This window comes from Myotis myotis, unplaced genomic scaffold (genome assembly GCF_014108235.1).
Source record: "Myotis myotis isolate mMyoMyo1 unplaced genomic scaffold, mMyoMyo1.p scaffold_m19_p_2, whole genome shotgun sequence".
Taxonomy (NCBI): Eukaryota; Metazoa; Chordata; class Mammalia; order Chiroptera; family Vespertilionidae; genus Myotis; species Myotis myotis.
Genome location: NW_023416324.1, coordinates 56,626,751 through 56,649,848, shown reverse-complemented (window position 1 = coordinate 56,649,848; position 23,098 = coordinate 56,626,751). Strand labels below are relative to the sequence as shown.

Below are 23,098 nucleotides of genomic sequence, written 5' to 3'. Positions count from 1 at the left end.
GTTTTCAATCGGGAGGGAGTCACAGACTCTGAGCTCCAGATACGGGTGAGTCTTTAGGGACCCAGACTCAAACGGGAGAAGCGGGACTGTCTGGCTTCGGTCAGAGCGAGTGCAGCTTTCTCTCTGAGGTTTGCAGCGGTTGCTGGGACTCTGAGAGGCAGAGCCCCTGGGGACAGGACTGAGAGCCGCCATAACTGCTCTCTCCGGCCCACCCTGTTGATCCTGTGCGACCCGCCCCGCCCAAGCCCTGCACAGAGGCATTTGCCGGATAGCCTCAGGCAAAGGCTAGATTAGCACCTCCCTAGAGGACAGAAGTTCTCTCACTGCAGACACAGCTGATTCTCACAGCCACTTGGCCTGGAGGTCAAACCCTCCCTGGTATTAGCTACAACAATCAAGGCTTAACTACAAGACTGTGCACAAAGACCACTAGGGGGTGCACCAAGAAAGCATAACAAAATGCGGAGACAAAGAAACAGGACAAAATTGTCAATGGAAGATATAGAGTTCAGAACCACACTTTTAAGGTCTCTCAAGAACTGTTTAGAAACCTCCGATAAACTTAATGAGATGTACAAGAAAACTAATGAGACCCTCGATGTTATGATGGGGAACCAACTAGAAATTAAGCATACACGGACTGAAATAACGACTCCCGACAGCAGACCAGAGGAGCGCAAGAATCAAGTCAATGATTTGAAATGCGAGGAAGCAAAAAACACCCAACCGGAGGGGTGGAATGAAAAAAGAATCCAAAAATGCGAGGATAGTGTAAGGAGCCTCTGGGACAGCTTCAAGCGTACCAACATCAGAATTATAGGGGTGCCAGAAGATGAGAGAGAGCAAGATATTGAAAACCTATTTGAAGAAATAATGACAGAAAACTTCCCCCACCTGGTGAAAGAAATGGACTTACAGGTCCAAGAAGCGCGGAGAACCCCAAACAAAAGGAATCCAAAGAGGACCACACCAAGACACATCATAATTAAAATGCCAAGAGCAAAAGACAAAGAGAGAATCTTAAAAGCAGCAAGAGAAAGAAACTCAGTTACCTACAAGGGAATACCCATACGACTGTCAGCTGATTTCTCAACAGAAACTTTGCAGGCCAGAAGGGAGTGGCAAGAAATATTCAAAGTGATGAATACCAAGAACCTACAACCAAGATTACTTTATCCAGCAAAGCTATCATTCAGAATTGAAGGTCAGATAAAGAGCTTCACAGATAAGGAAAAGCTAAAGGAGTTCATCACCACCAAACCAGGATTATATGAAATGCTGAAAGGTATCCTTTAAGAAGAGGAAGAGGAAGAAAAAGGTAAAGATACAAATTATGAACAACAAATATGCATCTATCAACAAGTGAATCTAAGAATCAAGTGAATAAATAATCTGTTGAACAGAATGAACTGGTGATTATAATAGAATCAGGGACATAGAAAGGGAATGGACTGACTATTCTTGGGGGGAAAAGGGGTGTGGGAGATGCGGGAAGAGACTGGACAAAAATCGTGCACCTATGGATGAGGACAGTGGGTGGGGAGTGAGGGCGGAGGGGGGGCGGGAACTGGGAGGAGGAGAGTTATGGGGGGAAAAAAGAGGAACAAATGTAATAATCTGAACAATAAAGATTTAATTTAAAAAAAAAGAAATTGACATCAGAACTGCAAAAATGATAACTTACATGGTAAGTCAAATGTACACAAATTGAAAGACCCTAGAGGGCAAACTCTGATACTAGTAACTGGCGGTTCTGAGAATAGTAAGTTCAAAGCCAACACACATTTGTATATTTCAGAGAAAAAAAAATGTATTTATGTAATTAAGCCAAAGTATAGATAAACTATACATAGGAGTTTTAAAAATAAATTTAGAGTATCTGATATTAACTTGTACCCGGCCTATCATATTTTTCTGAAATGTTACTTTTAGAATTTTCTTCTTGGTAACTACAATGATACCAATGTCTTCTATTTCATTTTCCCTTTTCTACATCTCTCATAACCTTAACTTGGCTAAAACATCCCCAAAAATACTATGGAATTTTCTAAGGGCTTTGAGGAAATGAGTTCCCCTCTGTACTACTATTCAGATTTGATGTAGATTTTGGTCTCATGTGTTCATTTTCTGACTGCCTATGATGAAAAAGAGACCATATTGTGGAATAAATTCCATAATCAGTCCCCACTGTATGTTAGATCTGGTCTAATCACTGAGCCCAGCTTTGGCTTCTAACTAAACATCTGCAGGACAAACAATTGTTGAAAAGAATTTGTCTATAAAAACAAATAAATGAACAAAAGGTGAAACTGGAAAATTAAGGGGCGCTTAGACCATTACGCCTCCAGGATAAAGAGAGGATGTAACAAAGTCTAAAACTCAACTGAGAAGAAAATGAAGTCTTCTTGGTCTTCTTAATGGACCTCTATCAGAAGGAAATGTCTTAATTGGGCCTGATGATACTAATGGTTGAAGGATAAATGTTCCTTGTCAACACCTTCATTATTTACACAACAAAGTACAAGCTACTCTTTAGCTGGCTCCCTGATTATGCATCTGAAGTGCACCTCTACAGTCAATCTCCCTGCAAATACGCTATGCTCCAACCTCTGTGAAGGCTTCACTTGTCCCAGATGCACCATGCCCTTCTGCGTTTTTCCTTGTGTGACTCTCTTTGTTTTAAACTGCTACCCCCGCTTTTCTGCCTGATGAACTCATGTCCATCCTTCAAACCCCATCGAAAACTAAGCTCACTTTCATGAAATCTCCCCTAGCTTCACGGAGATGAAATAGCAAGTAGCTTTCTCCTTTGTGCTCCTAGAGCGCCCTGTACTTACCCAGTTATAAATAAAGTCCCCGCTATGTGTTAGGTCATTTATGACACTGCAGGATAATTATGCACTTATATGTGTATCTATGAGCATCTCTTCTTCTATATTCATTTCTTATATCCAAAACAAAGCTAACACCCGGGGTGTGCACAATAAGTGTTGGAATGAATAAAATTCTATTATTTTATTAATTGAGGCTACTTCTAGAAGTCATCTGAGAAATCTGGTCATCCATCACAATAGTCTAATATTTTGAAGCTTAAAATGTTAATACAATAGTATCCACTAGTGAAGGATTTATAAAGACCATGCATATCAGGAGGAAAATGGTTCTTTCCCACTGGGTTCATTTCCCAGGAGAATACTGTATCAAACAGCAGGCCTAGAGATTCAACACAAGTTGAATTCAGCAAGTTTCAACACACAATAAAAGCGCAGTCCCCAGTACCTGGGTCAAGTACAGACTACTGCTCCCTAAGTTAGCCAATAGGATTGAAGAAGTAAACCTATATGGGCCCAGTCTCCTTTAGAAGAAAGCAGGGCCAAGACCCAATTGGCAGTTGGATTGAGATAATGTCTCTAATATTTTTTCTTTACTCATCAAATATGTATTGATTATCTGCTCTGTGCTAGCCAATGTGCGTGGCATTAAGGATACAATGGCAGACAAGTAGATACATGCCTGCCCTCATGGGACTTATAATCTATTTACTAAGTTTGGTGGGGGAGGGTGTTCAAAGATGAATGAATAAATATTTTTCTTGCCTCATAAGTATTAAATGAATGTATTTCCTATTACTGACTAGATATGTTCCTGCGTATCCCAGAGACCAGTCAAGATGCTGCTCTGCATGTATGGGAACAGAGATGGTCAGTGTAAATTGCATGAAACAGCTGGGCCTGGTCGAGAGATTGGCAAATTTAAAATTGCCTGAGTTATGCCCAGCCAGCCGGCATAGCTCAGTGGTTGAGCGTTGACCTATGAACCAGGAGGCCACAGTTTGATTCCATGGTCAGGGCACATGCCCGTGTTGCAGGCTCGATTCCCGATCCTGCAGTAGATAGTCGATCAATGATTCTCTCTCATCATTGATGTTTCATCTCTCTCTCCCCCTTCCTCTCTGAAATCAATAAAATATATTTTTAAAAAATATAAACAAAAATGATTTTTTTAAAAAAGGATAAAATGGCTGAGTTACATGGCATGCATTTCTCTGACTCTCCTCTCTCCTGTGCAGACATTGAGTCCTCTGCTGAGACAAGCCAAAGTCCAAGCTCTTCTCCAGAACACCAGACAGAGTGCCCTGGCATTTACTCTCACTCTCTCTCCTTCCTTCCACCCCCAGCCCAGCCTGGAAGAGAGGTTGCTCTAGGGATGCCTGCCTGGCTGGGAGAAGCACCAATCCTTTAGACACCATCAACGATGTGGGTAGAGTATTAATGTAAAAGAAGGATCATTAGTACATTATTGACAATAGTATATCATTGAAAATTTGGGACAACCTATGTATCCAACAAAAGATAAATTATGGTAATTTCACATAATGAAAAAAATATGCAAGCAATAATGTTTGTGATTCAGTATTAAAGTTTTTAAAAGCAAGTTACCAAGCTGCATGGATTGTGTGATTCCAATTTTGAAAAAAAAAACAAACACCACAAATATGTAATTTTGTGCATGCATAGGAAAAAGACTGAAGTATATGTCAGCGTTTCCATTGGTAAACTCTAAATAGTAGAACGACAGGATTTTTATTTTCTCCTTTGGTTTGTCCTTAATTTATTAATATTTTATATAGATTATGCATTTCGTTTGTAATTTGTGCTTTTTCCCCAAGTAATTTATTGAAATATACTATTGTACTAAAGAATTAGAACTAATGTGAAATATTTATGAATGTCTGTGTGTGTGTGTGTGTGTGTGTGTGTGTGTGTGTGTGTGTGTGTTGCCGCAGAATTGCCTGAAAAATTCAATCCCTGATAAGACTGGCAGAAAGAAGTGAGGGAACTGGGGTAAGAATGAGGAAAGCCTGCCATTTCTCCTGGGCTCTGTCAATAGTCACCACACAAGCCTTGAAATCATTCTTCTCTAGTCAGCATACATGATCTTGTATTCTAGAGAGTCATGTGCATATTCTCATCACAGGCACAGCCTTTCCTCTAGTCCCCAAGAGCAACCTGGTACATTGAATTATTACGTATAATTTTCTGAAAGATCTGTCTTTGGATCTTAGCATGTTACAATTGTTCATCTTTGTTAATGATTAGAACTCTAACTGAGAAGTGGACAGGGCCAAATACTCAAATATTCTATGGGGAAAAAAATCAATTAATTGATGATATCTCTAAGACACTCAAAACAAAGATAAGGAAGAAATACTGAGGTCAAAGAATTGTATAGAAAGAAAAGTTTATGTTCATTGTCAATTGCAAAGAATGAAATAGATAACACTTGCAATAAAATCTACATTCATTTAGGCCATATAGTACAATATGTCAATGGTTAAGGTTGCAATATGAATGAATCTGCCAGGCTACTTTACTCATAGATAACAGAGCTCATGTTCACTAAAGATTCATTCTGGAAGTTATTCTGTCATCCCTTCTCTTACATCTGTATATCTTTTAGTCAGTATGAGGACCCCAGTGCCTGCTCATAATGAAAAGCAATGGTAAATCAAGAATTATGCTTCTGTCCCTCTGCGTAGTCATAAAGGTAAACCAATACAGCAGGGAGTCGTTTTTGAGTGTCTACTGTGTCCAGATACCATGCTAGATGGTAGTGATGCAGGGATGAATATTTAGAGAAATCCTATCTGACAAGATATATTTTGCTTATTTTATCTATTTCTCATTTTGATCTCTCACACTAAAATATACTCTTGAAAGCATATTTTTGTCTGATTGTTTCTCTCTAGCCCCAGCAACGGGAAGACAGTAGGGAAGTTGATATTTGTTGAATGAACAAAGGCCCTATGAAGCAAGACTGGCACAAGCAAAATTATGATGTTGTAAATAATAAAGGCATGTAAAATATATAACAGGCAAGGCTATTTACTGGCACATGATCCCTATGTGGTCACTAAAAGGTGTACTTTTTTGCAATTTTTGTAGTACATCAAAACTTCAGTTATTCAGATTTGACTAATTTTGAATTTCTGGTGATTCCACTGCAGGCTGTCTGAATTTCTCCTTGGCACTCTTTTTATGGAAATTTAAATGAATGTATAATCAAAACCATATCTGGTGGAATGTCCAACTTGTTTAGGTCCAAAACCATTATTTAGGTTATCAACATCTATTTTCACACAAACAATTTCTATGACAATTATGCATGGTCTCACCTAGTCAGTGAAGCAGGTGTTTTCACACGTAGTTATCTTATTCCAAGAGCCAGACCATTCCTTTCCTCCTTTCTGCCATCATAGAAGACTAATTCAGGGACCGTTATTTGGGGACTGAAAGAGCACACTGAAGTATAATTCACTGATTTACAAGTTATAGCCCCTTATAACATTATCATCCACAGACTGCTCTTTAGGTTTGGCACTTGAATAATCACAGAGATAGGGACTAATTGTGATTATGTGATTACATCCCAGCCTTCCTGGATGATCAAAAAGGTCCATCTGGAAGCTTTGGCAAAAGACCATTCTATTACATCTCATGTGAGAAGTTTAATCTTTATGTTAATTTGGATAACTACTGTCACAGCACCTCTGAGTATTAGCAAATGAGAAATGTCATTTTATTTTAACTTCAATGGCAATTTTGGAAAAGGCACATCATACAAATCACCAAATCCACCTCAATTCAACACATGACTCTCAGACTTAAACATATTGGTGGTGATTTAACTTAATCGTGTTTATTTTTGCAAAAGATTATTTCATCTCTGCAACAGTGACTACAAGAACCTTCAGAAAAAAACATACTCTTTTGCAACTCCAGAATAATAGGCTTAGAGAAGAAAACAGTTAACAAATTGAAATGCAGAGGGTCTGATGGAATATATCTTTTCAACTATGAGCTTTATTCATACCTAAAGTATATACATGTCTACATTGTTGAACATAGATGGTAATAATAGTTCAGTCATTTCCCACTTATTGGATACTCACTAAAACTACGTATTTTTCACATGATGAGTGATTCAGAGTTAAGACTGAAATATTACAATAGGGAGGAATAAAAGCACAAAGGGGTATGGTAATTCTTACTCCATAATTTTTCAACAGCTGTGAAATGTTGCCCACCCCAAACTATACCTCAGTGTTCCAAAATACAAAGAGTTGTGCAAATAAACTTTTTCTGGCTGGATTTGTTGGTAGAGGCTTAACCAATGACCAATATAACAACACATTCCTGTCTCTACCCAAAGACTTTGAAAGTTGCAAAAAAACAAGAAAACAGGACATGCAGTGTAAAACCGCTCCCTTTAAAATGGGACATTCCCACATGTAACCCTTTATATGCCTCTTCACCCCTTCATGATAACTGAGAAAATGATGTGTAAAATAAAATAAAAAATTAAACTGAACAATTCATAGGGGAAAAAGATGTATAATACCAAAAAACCCAAAAAGTTAATCTTTCTAGAGAAGGTTCATGCATAGGGTCCATGTATTTTCATTTGCTATTCTAGTCCCTTCTCCCAGACCTGCACTATTTTTGAGTCTGTTTATTGGGAAGCTTTATGCCAGAACTCCTTGGAATAACTGTCCATGGTTCTCTGCTGCTAATCCTTACAAAATGCTATTGCAATTTCTTTCTATGACACTTTTCAAGGGAATAAAATATAGTCATTTATCCCAGAATACCAAAATAATAAACATTAAAAATAAATAAAATTTATATGTTATGTTGCATGTGGTGATTTAAGGGAAAAAATAAAAAATATAAAGTGAATACAATCAAAAGATATGAATATTTTCAACAATAAAATTTAAAAAAAAATATATGGTCGACAGACCAAATAGCAATTGTACTGAGTTCCAATGAAAGTAGATTTGTCATAACTGAATGAGAACAATGGCGACTCTTTCACAGGCTAGCACCAATTCTCAAGAACCAGACACTCAAGGAGGTATGGGATCCTGAATCATGGGAAAGGCAGTAAGTCTCCTTTAAACCAGAGCACCACGCTGTACTACCTAAGAGTGAGACATTCGGTCACGAATAATAGCAACAAATGCTGGAACTGAGTGTTTCTCTATGCTAGGGAGGTTCTTCTTTCTATTAGGTCAACTAATCCTCATAACAACCCTATGACATATGGGAGAGAAAACTTGTGTGAATCCATGTCTTAAGGAATGCCTCGGACTTTTTGAGACCATTCATCTCTAGTCTACCCCAAAGTGCTTATTTACTAAGGTTAAAGGAAAGTTACACAATGAAAATGAGTCTTAAATTTTTAATTCTTTTAAGGTGGTGTGTCAAACATCTCCCCCGAAGGCTTTACTGTCCTTAGGGAAGGGTTGTAATCTCTGGTCAAAATTGAGAAGAACTGGGAAAGGTGAAAAGGAGAGACAGGTGCAGAGATTCCCACCTGGTCAGCTCCCAGAAGGGATTGGGGGCCAGGATATGGAGGGAGTATATTCAAGGGGCTACAGCCAGACTTCTCTGTCTTAGAGTTCTTTATCTTAGCTAAAGGACTTCTGCCCTCCCTGAATCTTCTCCATAACAATTTGTTAGATTCAACTACTGTTAAACTCGCTGACTAATCAATTAGCTTAATTTAACTTTAGAGAAGCTTTGGTCCACCTACTGCTGACTGTAGAGTATCTCTGTCAGTATCTGACACCTCCAGCCTCAGGGGTGGTCCATTGGGGTGGCTTAGGCATAGTAGGAACAATGGAAGTTCTTTACCCCACTGTGTCTTCAAAGAAGGGTAGGGGGAAGGGAAGGGAAAAGGCATGTCAGTACTTTATATATGTATTTATCAACCAACTTCATCTTGGCTAACCTTCCACTGTGGTTACTATTTTTCCGATTCTGCAGATAAGAAAACTAAATCACAGAGATGTTAACTTGCCCAGGTCACAGTGCTGGTATGTGGCAGAGGCAGAATTTAAACCCAAGTCTATCTGATTTCAAAGCCTATGATCTTTCACTACATCACTCCCAGTAATGTGACTTGTGATGCTAGGCTACATTTATTAACAAGACTAGTAGCCCTGCGCACGAATCTATGCGCCAGTAGCTCACCAGTAGCTCTCCGCCCACTGCCCTGCCCTCCTGTAGCTCCCTCTGCCCCTCTGCCCCCCCCCAGCTTGCTGCCCTGCCCCCTCCTATAGCTCTCTGCCACCCGCTTGTAGCTCACTGCTCCGCCCTCCTGTAGCTCCCTCTGCCTCTCTGCCCACCCCCCAGCTTGCTGCCCTGCCCCCTCCTATAGCTCTCTGCCACCCGCTTGTAGCTCACTGCTCCGCCCTCCTGCTGATCTGTGAACTGGTTGTTACTCGGTAGGTCCTTTAGTTCTTATTTTATATTTTTTTAACCTGAACTTCTGAATATATTCCTATTCAATCCTGTTAACAACTCTGAGGAAAGCAGTATTTTCCCTATTTTATGATGAAGGCACTAAGGCACAGAGAAGTTAAGTAACTCAAGGTCACCCAACTAAATTATGGTGGAGTCAGGATTTGACAAGAGCAAGATATGGGCAGTAAGGACTCGTGTATTGGCATCCTGGGCATTGGTAGAACACATTTTATATGTACATATTTATTGATTTCAGAGAGGAAGGGAGAGGGAGAGAGATAGAAACATCAATGATGAGAGAATCATTGATTGGCTATCTCCTGTATGCCCCAAACTGGGGATGGAGCCCACAACCTGCTCATGTGCCCTGACTGTAATTGAACCATAACTCCTGGTTCATAGATCAATGTTCAACCACTGAGCCATACTGGCCAAGCAGCAGACTTCATTTTTAACTCTTTAGGTTTCTATTTCTGCTTGCCTATGTCTAGTGCTCTTTCTAGCTGATCCTATCACTCTCTCACCCAGTATTTCTATTAGTATATTTTCATTGGTATAAATTTGAAACATGCTAATAAATGTATTTCTCCAAACCGCATGTGCCTATAACAACAGATGTGACTGACAGGTAAGTCAGATGAGTTGAGCAGCACACAACTGAGGTGACCTTCAGAAGGATTGTTGTGAAAAGGATGTAAGGGCGGAGGACAGCTGTCTGTCCTGGAATGGAAAGGTATTTTTTAAGTATTAATTCATAGGTGTAAAGGGATAGAGTAAGACAAAGCTCAGCATCTTTTTTCCCTTCTTCCTATCTACCCCATAAAGAATGGCATGATTTTCATCTCAACAGTCCCTTTCCTCTCATCCTTTTGACTTTTGACTGGTCTTCAAGATGTTTAATTCTTATTTTATATTTTTTAACCCAAACTTCTAATTGTTTTCCTTACTCCATCATTTCTGTTCTTTGGCAATGATGAAAATTTAAAAAAAATCAGTAGGCAAAATTTTTAGGTCTTAGAAGAAGAAAACATGTTATGAAAATATATGTATGTTAGCTTTTATGTCCTACCTTGTTATGATAGTTGTTTTAGTCATTTTACTTTGAACTGTGCTTTTGAAAACACTGTAAACTCTGGCTCTTTCTAGCCATGATTACCTATCTCAAACCCATAGTTAGGCTAACAAAATATTTCTTATGCTCTAAACTCTGGCAATGATAGACACATAAGATATTTTCATCCTACTAAAAAAATATTGATCTAAAATGTGACAACTTAAGTAATTATTAGTATCTAATCTATGAAATAAAGAGAATGCAACTAGTTAGAAATCAGTTGTAGTATTGGAGGCACACTGCTTTAGGAACAGTGGTATAAAGATTGCTTTGACTGGTGGCGACACTGTGTCAGTAGCAAAAATGGGCTGTAGCAGAAGGTGTTTCAGTAAAACTTCCGCCCTGAAATACATGTTTTCCCAAAGGGAAATTTCCAACAGGTAGAGCTGGTTTATTACTACCCAAGTTTGTAATGTTGCTTTCAGTAACATTAGGGCTAAGTTTTATTATATCTTCTTTATAGGTGAACAAGTTGAGATGCAGAACACATAGCTCAGAAGGGTCTGAGCCAGGATTATAATCAGTATAATTAACTCCAAAGTATGATGTGAGTACAGTTCAAGATGAAATCAATAGACACTCTGGGTTACCTCACAGGTAACCCAGTCAATTAATTAAAAATAATTCCATTTCATGCAGACACTTGAGTCAGTCTGGCAGTTTGGTCACAAAGATAAGACAACTTCTTGATCATTAACATTGTTTTTCAATTTTCTGAACTTATTTCTCTGGAGTTATGTAGCTATACTTCTCATTTTCCTTCAGGTCATATAAATAGCAAACTGAAAATTAATCTTGCTTTATTATTATTCAATATATATGCGACCATTCACTTGGTAACAGCCTACTGGCCTCCCATGTAATTTTCACCATTTCAGATATATGTCTTACCGTGATTAGCTTCCCGGAGCAGAGAACACAGTTGGAACCACCAGACTTCTGACCCACAGAACTGGGAGATAATAAAGTGGGCACTGCCTCACACTGCTAAGTCTGTGGGGATTTGTTACATAGCAATCGAAAACTAATGCAGTACTTATGAGGGACTTAAATTTGGAAACCGTAAAATTTATATACAACAATCATTACATTCAATGGAGAAAACATAGATGCATTTTAAGATCTGAAAGAGAAGGGTGCCCCTTATTGCTACCACTTCTTGACATAGTATCAAAATTCCTGGTTAATGCTATAAGGAAAAAATGAGATATATAAGAATTTAAAGAAAAGAGATAAACTTTTGTTATCTGGAAGTGATTAGAATCAATACATAAATAAAACCAATAAAAGAGTTCAGCAGATGCTGAATACATAACCAACTTAGAAAGCCAAAAACGCTTCTCTACACTATTATAAACTATAATAAAAATACCAATAAAAGAGCATAGAAATTATAAAGTACTTAGAATTTACTTAAGAAATAAACAACGCCTTTAAAGATGCTTACAATTTTAACTTCTGTTCTCTATTTTTTCAAAGTTTATATTATGAACATATATTATTTTGCTAATAAAAATATACCATATCAATTGTGACGGTCAACATATTTAGAATATTGGCACCCATAAGAACAGCATAGGCAATTAATAGATAGTTCAGCCACACAGGCATGTGCCCAGTGAAAAAAGCCTTGCACCTTATTAATTAACTAATTATTTGAGTAAGTTAAGTGAATATTATAAATCTCTCCCAGAACTAGCTGGGAAGGACAAACTTTAGCCTCCCACTTCCTCTGAAGAATCTCTCTCAAGATTTTTCCTATAGTCAGGACAAAGGGAATAGAACAAATACATTTAGATCAACAAGGCAAGATGGCTTATTTAAAAGATTTCAGGGAGCAAAATCTAGAGCTGGCATAGAAGGGAGAAGAATGTGTCTATGAAGCTGGAGAATAGGCAAGTAAGCAAAGGGAATGAACTATCACGTGACCTGCACCTGACCAGCAGGCTACCCATCCTATCCAGACTGAGGGGACAGAGTTAACAAGTGTAGCTGAGACTGCATCTCCCTGCATGAACTCAGTTGCTCCACAAATGTGAATGCTGCAGACCCTGACATTGCCTGTTTTCAAATTATGAAATATCTAGAGGCCCAGTGCACGAAATTCATGCACAGGGGTAGGGGGGTCCCTCAGCCTGGCCTGCACCCGCTCCAATCCGGACCCCTCAAGGGATGTCCGACTACCGGGATTGGGCCTAAACTGGCAGTCAGACATCTCTCTCTTAATACGGGACCGCTGGCTCCTAACCACTCACCTGCCTGCCAGCCTTATTGCCCCTAACTGCCCTCCCCTGCTGGCCTGATCGCCCCTAACTGACTCTGCCTTGGTCCCCACCACCGTGGCTTTGTCCAAAAGGACATCCAGAAGACATCCTTTTATTAGTATAGATAAGGTTAAAAATTCCTCATGGAGCTTGATTCTCAGACCCCGGGAGTCATCAAAAGATAGTAATTAAAGCATATCAATATACTTAATAAGCACTTTTACAAAATCCACCAGATTAATAAGTACATTTAACATAAAGTGCATTTAGGAGGTCAAATTGCTTTCACTTTATAAACACATTTATAACTAGGCTACTGAGACACCCTCTGTATACTGTAATTATGATTGATCCTAAACTGAAGACAAATCATCACCAAACCACACTAATGATTTACTCATATGACTAAGAAAGGTCTAAATAATCTAACAAGTAGGTCTGAAAATGACCACCAAAGGCATCTTTATGGTTGTCCTTCCCTTAGAGAATTGTCAGAAAAATTTCATCCTTATACTACTGTAAAACTGTGGCTCTAATTCCAACTTCCTTCTTTCCATTATATAAATTCTCTGTAATTTTTTCCATCAAGCTATCAAGTTTTGTGGTATTATTTGCAATACCAGGAAACCAAGCCCTTCTTCTGTGGTTATATAGAAGACATTGTATTCTTGAGAGGTTTTGCAAACAATACCACAAAAATGGCCTTAAAAGAACCTGACTTTTCCCATAATAAACAAGAGGAGATAAACATATGTAATTCACAAGAAATTAGGCTTTGCATTCAGGTAAAAGATTTGCTAGAGAAGGTGGGCTGAACTAGCCTTCAGATTTTCCCAGAAGGGTTAAATAGAAAAAGATACAAGAATCAAAACTACCCTTATCTCAAATTGCAGAGGCCCCAAATCCCAAAATTTAAAATGGTTTATGGTTGACTTCTTAGAGAAGAATTGAATTTATTAAAAACATTTATATTAAGAAGCACACCATGAAAAGAAAAAAGGTGGTACTCACCTATGACATTTGCTACAAGTTTATGGAAAAGAAATCGGTGTGAAGAAAAGAGGAGGTAATTTCACCCATGGAAGAAAAGAAAAGAAAGCTTATAAATCAATGTGTAAATCAAAAGACAAGAATTGCATTTCTAGAAGAGAACTCAGTACTTCACTAAGCCCGAAGACCACCAGAGACAACAATGAACCTGAACTCAAGGAAACTTTGGTCAAGAACTCTCTACCCTTAGTCGTTTGGCATAGACTAAACACAGACGAAGTTTCTCAGCAAAGCTGTTCCTTCGAAGGCCGTGCGCACTTGCCCAAGGGGTTCTTTTGTAATAGAGTAGTTCTTCTCATGCCTCCTCAAATAAACTACAAATTCCTTTGAAGTTAGTATCCCACTTTAGTCATGTTTATATGCCCATGTAACACATGTGCAAATGTCCATGGTAGTCACTGAATGAATGCTTTTCAAATTACCACTGCGTTTAGTGAAACTCAGTACCAAATGGAGTAATGGCTAGAATAGTAATAACAACCATCACACAGCATCTCTCACTGGACGCTTACCAAGTAGGCATCATGTGAAAACTCACGTTATGTGATTAAATCAGTGATATAGTCGGGATTATTATCCATAGCTTTAAAAAGTTAAAATTGAAGCTCACAAAGATCCTTAATAATTTTCCAAAGTACATGTGGCCAGTATGTCCAAACTCGGGTGCTGAAAAGTTTCTGCGCCTACAATAGGTTCTAGAAGCTCACCTAATTAGAAGTAGAGATTCAAGTATAAGCTTAGGCAATTCAGTATCGTCATATGATGTAGAGCCAACACTGATGAAGATGTGAAGATGCCCATTGATACAGACAACATAAATTGATATATCTTTGCATATAGCCAGTGCCTGTTAAATATTTGGTAAGTGAATGCAGAACTGAAGTGGGAAATTCAATTCCTTTTCCAAGTCACACCTACGAAGGTCCTAAAATGAAATGACCACTGGTCCTTTCTTTCCAATAACAGAAACTGGAGAATAGTTAAGCACCCTGACTCAGAAGCACAGCCTCTTCTTAGTCAGATTTGCTGAGGCTCATTAGGTGGGGCCATTTCTCTTGCTATGCCCAGGAAGATTCACTTCTGTGGGGAAACTTTAGAATATTTCAAGGTCCTAGAGAAAAGTTCTGCAAAATAAATTGGTATGCTGCGTTCATGTTTTACGCTGTTTAAACAGTGAGAACTATGACATTAAAGCCAAATGGTATTTTTTTTTAATTCCAGAGTCAAAGCCTAAATAAACTCCAACTAAGGGACATGGAAACTCCACGCCCGTAGCCCATCTGACATGTAAGATACACTCTCCTATAAGAGTGTGTGCATGTACATCCTCATACTATAATCACAAGTGCAGCAATGGCTGAAAATTTCTCTTTTGTAGTAAATAATTATTAGTGCATTTCTCTAGGGTCAAGAAACAAATCATTTATAACTAAAACATGGAATTATCTAATTTGTATGTTTTCACACATGTGGGTGATTAAAAGGGAGCCAAATAACTCCATCTCAAAAGCAAGATGCAAATGGCTAATTTCATATTCTTAACTAAATGAATGATAATCAAAATGCCCTTTGCTAAACCAGCAGAAATATATACTGATTATCTAGCAAGGAGAATAAGGTATAACTAAATATGTTCTCTTTAAAATTTTTGCCACAAAGTAGAATTTTATTTCACAACTAAAGGAGAATCATTTTGAAAGTATTTTCCTTGTTACCCACAAGCTAATCTTAACTTAACAATGATTTATTATTTGCCTTGCTTCCCAATATAAGTTCTAGCAAAGTAATTAATTCATTGCTCATGTGTCAAATGAAACTTCAAGCGAACAACCTTCTGCTATATTTCTGCCCCATTGTAACCCATTTTCTGTCCAGCAGCCAATGAGCTCTTCTTAAACCATGCATCAGATCATATATTTCCCTTGTTAAGAAACCCTCGAATGGTTTCCAATCAAATTTTAACCCAAATTCACCAAGGCCTACAAAGTTCTAGACAATCTGACCCTCCCTCCCTTCCTCTCTATCCTCAAGTCCTACCACCTTCACCTAAGATCCCCTTGTTCTAGTAAACAGCCTTTCTTTTGTCCCTCACTACAAGATCTTTAAAAATTTATTTGAGAGAGAGAGAGAGATCAATTTGTTGTTCACTTATTAATGCATTCATTTTTGATTCTTATATGTGCCCTAACTGGAGATCAAACCCAAAACATTGGCATATCAGGATGATGCTCTAAACCACTGAGCTACCTGGCCAGGGCCCCAGCACTGGTTTTTGTGCTGGTTGTTCCCTCTGCCTCCCCACCCTGCCCACATATCTTCCCATAGCCGGCTCCTTTTGTCATCCAGGGCTATCTTCATGAGGAGGCCTTCCTTGACCATCCAACCTCAGTAACAGGACTTTCCACTATTTGAAAACATCCTGTTGTTTATTATCTCTCTCTCTCCAAAGAGCTCCAACCCCTGGCAACCCCCCTCCATGCCCCACCCCTGGAAGAATGTAACCTCTTTGGAAGAGGGTATGCTGCTTGTCTCATCCAGCACCATAGTTTTAGCACCTGGAACAGTATCTGATACATAGAGGGCACTGAGAAAAACATTTAATGAATAAATGAATGAGCATTTCTGAACATATTATATTTATGGATTTAATTATTTTTTTGTAGTGACTTCTCACTAAGGTCACATCTTCAGCTCTCTTTAAAAGTCAAGGGCAGCCCTAACCAGTTTTGCTCAGTGGATAGAGCATCGGCCTGCAGACTGAAGGGTCCCAGGTTCGATTCCGGTCAAGGGCATGTACCTGGGTTGCAGGCACATCCTCAGTATGGAGTGTGCAGGAGGCAGCTGATCGATGTTTCTCTCTCATCGATGTTTCTAACTCTATACCCCTCTCCCCTCCTCTCTGTAAAAAAATCAACAAAATATATGTTTTAAAAAAGTCAAGGGCAATGGCATCTTCCAGCTGCCAACATGCCTGGGTCTGACTGCAAACAGTAGTGTCTTGATGGCAAAACTATCAGATTTTGCAAGACGTTTAAAATAAACAAGCTGTTCAGTGAGAGATGAACACATTTTCAAGATAAAACTTTGTTTTGTTGTAATCAAAATTCTGAAACTGGTTCCTCGTGTCACTCTCTGGTTTTAATCAAAGCCTCGCTGATCCTGCACAACATTCAGCAAGGACTTTTCTCCCCTAGATGGGGCTTTAACCTTTTAATGACCAAAGAGGAGAGAAAAAACATGTTTCAGAGAGTAAAAAAAATTCTACACAAAATCTAGGTTAGTTTTAATACTCAAAACCAACTAACAAAGCTGCCATGTTATTTTTAATTTGATTTTTTTTTTTTATTTTGCCCAGATTAATTGGGACCCAGTTAGGTAGGGGACAGAGAAAGGTAGGTGACCAAGTGCATTGTCAACGTTCTGGAAGGAAGAAGTGAAGCAAATTCTTTTGTTGTTAATCCTCACCTGAGGATATTGTTTCCATTGATTTTTAGAGAGAATGGAAGGGGGAGACGATGGGGAATTTTAACTAATTGATTGATTCTTACACTCTAAAATCACATTTTAAGCAAGAACTTCACATTTAAAATGATCATCTCAATTATAGTGTTATAGTAATATTTCAAAAACTTTACTCTTTTCTTTCAAAAAGAACATCCTATCTAATAAAGATGGAATATGCTAATTGACCCTCACACAATCACAAAGATGGTGGTGCCCACAGCCACAAGATGGCAGTGCCCAGTCCCCTCAGCCATGCTGAGGTGTCAGGCGCGTGGCAAGGCCTGCCTCTGGAGTCCCCCAGTCCCTTCAGCCCCCCAGCCGCCCAGGGCCAGCCCGAGGTGCAGGCAAACCTCGATGTCGGCTGCCCAGCCATCCTGGGCCACCCGAGGCACAGGTAACCAGGACCAGCTGAGGCTTGCGCTGCCAGCAGTGGCAGCAGCAGAGGTATGATGGGGCATTACCTTCCCCTGATTGCCAGGTCGCCTCCCACCCCTGAGGGCTCCCAGACTGTGAGAGGGGGCAGGCTGGGCTGAGGGACACCCCTCCAGTGCATGAATTTTCATGCACTGGGCCTCTAGTTTTAAAAATAAAATTCTTATGTGATATCATATGCAATTTATATATCATAGCTATGAGAATGTTGTTTAAATTACTAATTTCATTTATGATTAAAGGATTCTAACAAATGAGCTGCATATTCCTTGAACCTTCCAAGTAGTATACCAGGCACTGCAGGAAATAGAGTAGAAGAATGTGACTTTTACTCTGTCATAATTATATAGAACTAGAAGCCCAATGCATGAAATTCTGTAAAAGTAGGGTCCCTAGGCCTGGCCAGCGATCAGGGCCAATCAGGGCCTTCTGGCTGCTGGCTGAGGCCTTCCTTAGTTCTGTGCTTCCCCCTGGTGGTCAGCGACATAATAGCAAGCAATTGAACTCCCAAGGGGACATTTTGTATATTAGCCATTTACATATGTAGAGTAGATATATTTATCCATATCAAGAGAGATAAAAATGTGCACTAAAATAATCAAAGCAGGTGTCCTAAGTAAAATTATTATAAATTAAATAAAAACAAATCAAGATTTTCTGAACTAATAAAGTCAAATTTGGATCAGTGTGATGTGCTGCAATAACGTACTCTTCTTAGAGTCATGATTTTTAGCCACCAGTCACATATACATTTGACTACACTACATGCTAAACCATGCAATATTGGCATTATACTTATGAAACAATGGACTTTCTTCTAGCAATTTTAGAAGAAAAAAATACATGGTACCTTAACAAGCATTCATATATGAGTGTTCTGTTTTACTAATTTTAATTATAAAAGCATTATTTAAGGAACTACTTTTACCTGTTCTTAGAGTCATGATAGCACATCCATCCTTCCCTTCCCACTTCTGGCTGGGTAGATCTGTCACTGAGTAGGGAGGTCTACGACTGAGTTTCTCCCTCTACCCACCACAAAGAAGGATCCTGACTGTTTCCCACCAATCCAGCTGGTCTTCCAAAATACTGACCATTCCTGGCCAGTATGGCTCAGTTGGTTGAAGCGTCACTCCCAGACACAGAAGGGTTGTGATTCAATCCCCAGTTAGGCATGTACAGGTGGCAACCGATCAATGTTTCTCACATCAATGTTTCTCTCCTGCTCCCTTCCTCTCTCTCTCTAAAAATCAATAGAAACATATCCTTGGGTGAGGAATATATATATATTTTGACCTTTATCCTTAAAGCTGAAATATTTTTTTAGTGTTTTGGCCTTATTGTTGGGTTCATGTGGAGACAGGAGGTAACAGAGAAATAGCTCAGGACTCATCAGTTTCTAGGCTTTGATGGGTGCCTGATTACACAGTGCATCATTCAGAAATCACCCTGAAGCACGATTCTTAATTCATAGCTTCTTTGTCTCTTTAATGCTGCTTACTAGATAAATAATCTCTGAGTGAGTTGAATGGATTTCAACGTGAGTTAGGCAACCGTGTAATACAAACCAAGAAGTCCAAGAGAAAGATGGCATCAGTGCTGCAGTCACATATTACTGTCAATTCATACTTAAGGGGGTTATTAGAGACAAGGGCAGCAATATGGGTAAAATAGGTTATCCATTCATCTTTACGACCCAATATAAAATGGCTTGCTAAATAGACAATGTAGAAATCCACATCAATCTAAAACTGTCTAAGTAAGCAGACTGGCTTTTATATTACTACTGTTTGCCTTAGACACACAAACCTAAAGTGGGCAATTGGGAGAAGGTAAACAGCACACAATGGAAATCAATCCTAGACAAACTGCTGTCTTTCCCACCATCCAGGAAAGCTTTTCGCAAGCTGGCTTCAGCATCTGTATCCACAGATCAGCCTGCTATGAGCTTAGAGAGATGAAGGAGAAAGGCAAAGATCTCCTCTAAATGCCAAGCATTTAGAACTGCTTGCTATATTTTATTGATTGAAAACAGCAATTCTCTATATTCCCTTGAAATAAGGTACAGTCTGCCTTAACTGTGTGTTTAGACTTTCAGTGGAGAAAAGAATCACCACACACTATATAACAGCTTTAAAACCACATGATACCATCAACGTTTATAAAGACTATCGAATTTTTTAAAAATTCTTTGGTATATCAGGTCGTTTTTTTGGTTCGGAAATAGTACATGAGCGAAATATTGGCATTGTCAGTCACAAAATGCCATTAACAAAGCACGCAGAGGTTAAACTGTATCAGGAACTGATCCTCTGTTCGCTGCAATGAGCACAGGAATGCTGATAGAGATCCCTGTTGCTACTGCTGTGCTGCAATTTGGAAATGCAGAGTCAGAAGGCATTCTCTCATTTTTCTTCCTATATGCAGTTCTAGTCCAGTTTTCCCCAAAAGCGCATTTCTAACTGAAGCAGATCCAAAGGAAATGCTAGGTCGGAGAAATGTTCTCAGAAGTTCCTTCCTAGCCTTGGGCAATTCCAAACTAAAACCCTGAACAGAACTGGGAAAGGGACAGTCCAATCACAGGTGGGGAGGTCTGCTGGTGTCTGCACTGGAATTTTCCTGGGTTGAGGCAGAACTGACCTGCTTTCTAAACTAAAAATATAGCCATGGTCTTCAATTCTCTGACTCCCTACTGGTTTAACTTCATATTTCCCTAGTGAACTAATGCGCAGCTACCAGAGCAGGCAACAGAATAGAGGACATTTACTCCTGATGGTATTTTTTTTTACTATCAGAAATCTGGGACCAAGCCCAGGGGTATTGAGGGCATGACAGTGGCAAAGAAAAGCTCTACTTATTCAGTTTGAATATTATCATGATCCTGTATTGTATTAATAAGAATGGCATTAGAGCCCTAGCCAGTTTGGCTCAGTGGATAGAGCATCAACCTTCAGACCAAAGGGTCAGGGTTCGATTACTGTCATATCTTAGTTGCAGGCTCCTCCCTGCCCGGGGCCCTGGTCAGGGCTCATGCAGGAGACAACCAATCGATGTGTTTCTCTCATATTAATGTCGTTCCCTGTCTTTCCCTCTCTCTCCCACTCTCCCTAGAAATCAATGGGAAAATATCCTTGGGTGAGGATTAACAACAACAAAAGAAATGGCATTAGAACTTTCTTAGGCAATACCAATAACAGTAAATGCACAAGAAAATGCAAAATACTCAAAAAGTCTATGCTATTATTGCAATAATAATACTTACCTTCAGTGTAAGATAAAGAAGAATTCAAGGCAAAATGTTTTAAAGTGGAGAGGGAAGGTTACCTGATATTTATAAAAGGAGTACATTCACAACAAAGATAGAACAGACATGAATTTTTTACCTCTGATGACATTACATTGAAATCCAAAACCATTGAAACCTATTAGAAATAAATATATAAACTGAGAAAACACAAATGGAATGAAATTCTAAGTCCTCATTATTTGACACGATAGTTAAAAATAAGGAAATGGGACCCTATAAAATATTCTTGGTTTAATAGCTATGGTTTGAACTTTGTAACTTTAAAAAAAAGAGAGAATGTGGATTCTTTTCAAAATCCCATAAAATATTTACAAAATCTGATAAGAAGTTAACTAATTTGAAAACAGTAAGATTTATAAGTTAGTATAAGAAATCATTAAATTATTAAACTATACAATGCTCTGTAAATGCAAAATGTTATACAAAATGTTAGTAGAGAGTGGGAAATGGAGAATGACTGTTTAATGGGTACGGGATTTTCTTCTGGGGAGATAAAAATATTCTGGAGAAGATAGTGGTGATGGTTGCACAACATTGTGAATATGCTAATTGAAACTGAATCATACCCTTTAAAGTGGTTAAAATAGTAAAATTGTAATGTGAATTTTGTCACAATAAAAATAAATAAAATAAAGGTGGCAAGTCAATGCTTTTTTATACACTGTTATGAAAAAACTGCTGAATTATTATTCAAAGCATGACTTTGATAATAGGGCAGTTAGATAATGATAACAAATGGGAACACTCTACATTGTAATTGATACACTGACCACAAGTCTCAATAAAATCTGAAGAAGATGGCAGTTGTACATAAAGATAGCTCAATAAGATGTAATACAAGGTCCAGAAAGATCCAAACACATTTAAGAATTTCAGATATAATAAAGGTAGACATTTAAAACAGTTGCAGAAAGATCATTCAATAAGTAATTTTGAGACAACTAGTTAACCATTCAAAAGAAAATTCATATTGTTAACTTGCAAACTAAACCAAAATAAACTATAAATGTATTAACACCATGAACACAAAAAACGAAAGGGCAAAAGTGCTATAAGATAAAAAAGATGAATACTGGTATCACCTTAGCCTGAGAAAAGTATCTCTTAACATGAAACAGAAAGCAGTAACCACAAAAGAAATTATTGATTAAATTCACTACTTTTATAAATTAAAATACTAAATGAAAAGGCTAACCTTGAGCCTAGGGAAACAATTGCTTTTATATTTGAAGTAGAGACTTGATGCACAAAATTTATGCACTCGGCGAGGGGAAGGGGGTGCCCCTCATCCCAGCCTGTGCTCTTTTGCAGTCCAGGACCCCTCGGGGGAATGCAGCTCAGCCAGAAGCCGGGCTCACTGTGAAGTCTGGAGCTCTTGCAGTCCAGGACCCCTCACTCCTTACCGCCCGCCCGCCTGAAGCAGAGGCGGGAGAGGCTCCTGCCACTGCCACTGCGCTCTCCAGCTGTGAGCCCGGCTTCTGCCTAAGCGGCACTCCCCCTGTGGGAGCACACTGACCACCAAGGGGCAGCTCCTGCGTTGAGCATCTGCCCCCTAGTGGTCAGTGTGCATCATAATGACCAGTCGTTCTGCTGTTCAGTCAATTTGCATATTAGGGTTTTATTATATAGGATATTATCTGTTCATTGTTACCCAGGCAGTACTTGAAAATCAATTACATATTCCCACACTTTCACAGAAGAAGATAATACCCAGTAATAAAAGAATAGAAAGTTTAACTACTCTAGTAATCAAAGAAATTAAACTAATAATTTTTCCTTCTTGAATGAGGAAAAGGATGCACCCAGAATGCTAATAGTGGTTATCTGTTGCTAGTGTGCTTTGAAAGATTTTTTAAATTTTAATTTATAGTTCACTGTATTTTATTTTTACTATAAGATGTTATAAAGAAAACATTGTGTTGTTAAAAGTAGTTTGAGGAAATATAATACACAGAATTTAATATTCCTCAATAAAGAGAATAGGTCTATGGGGAAAAAAGGGATGGCTAATCTTTCCAATGGGTTTCTGAAAACATGCAAGTGCCTCTCTCCCCGCTTCCACCTGTAGGCCAGCTTTCTGCTGCCTGCATAGCCTGCTCCCTGCTTCTCCCTCCTC

At 38.8% G+C, this 23,098-nt stretch overlaps 1 protein-coding gene across 2 annotated transcripts in view; it reads right to left on the bottom strand.

Annotated features, from left to right (window-relative positions):
* The window catches only part of PTGFR (prostaglandin F receptor), a 42,643-nt gene that overhangs the window by 4,569 nt on the left and 14,976 nt on the right, over positions 1–23,098 (bottom strand). The gene's annotated exons all lie outside the window — the stretch shown is intronic.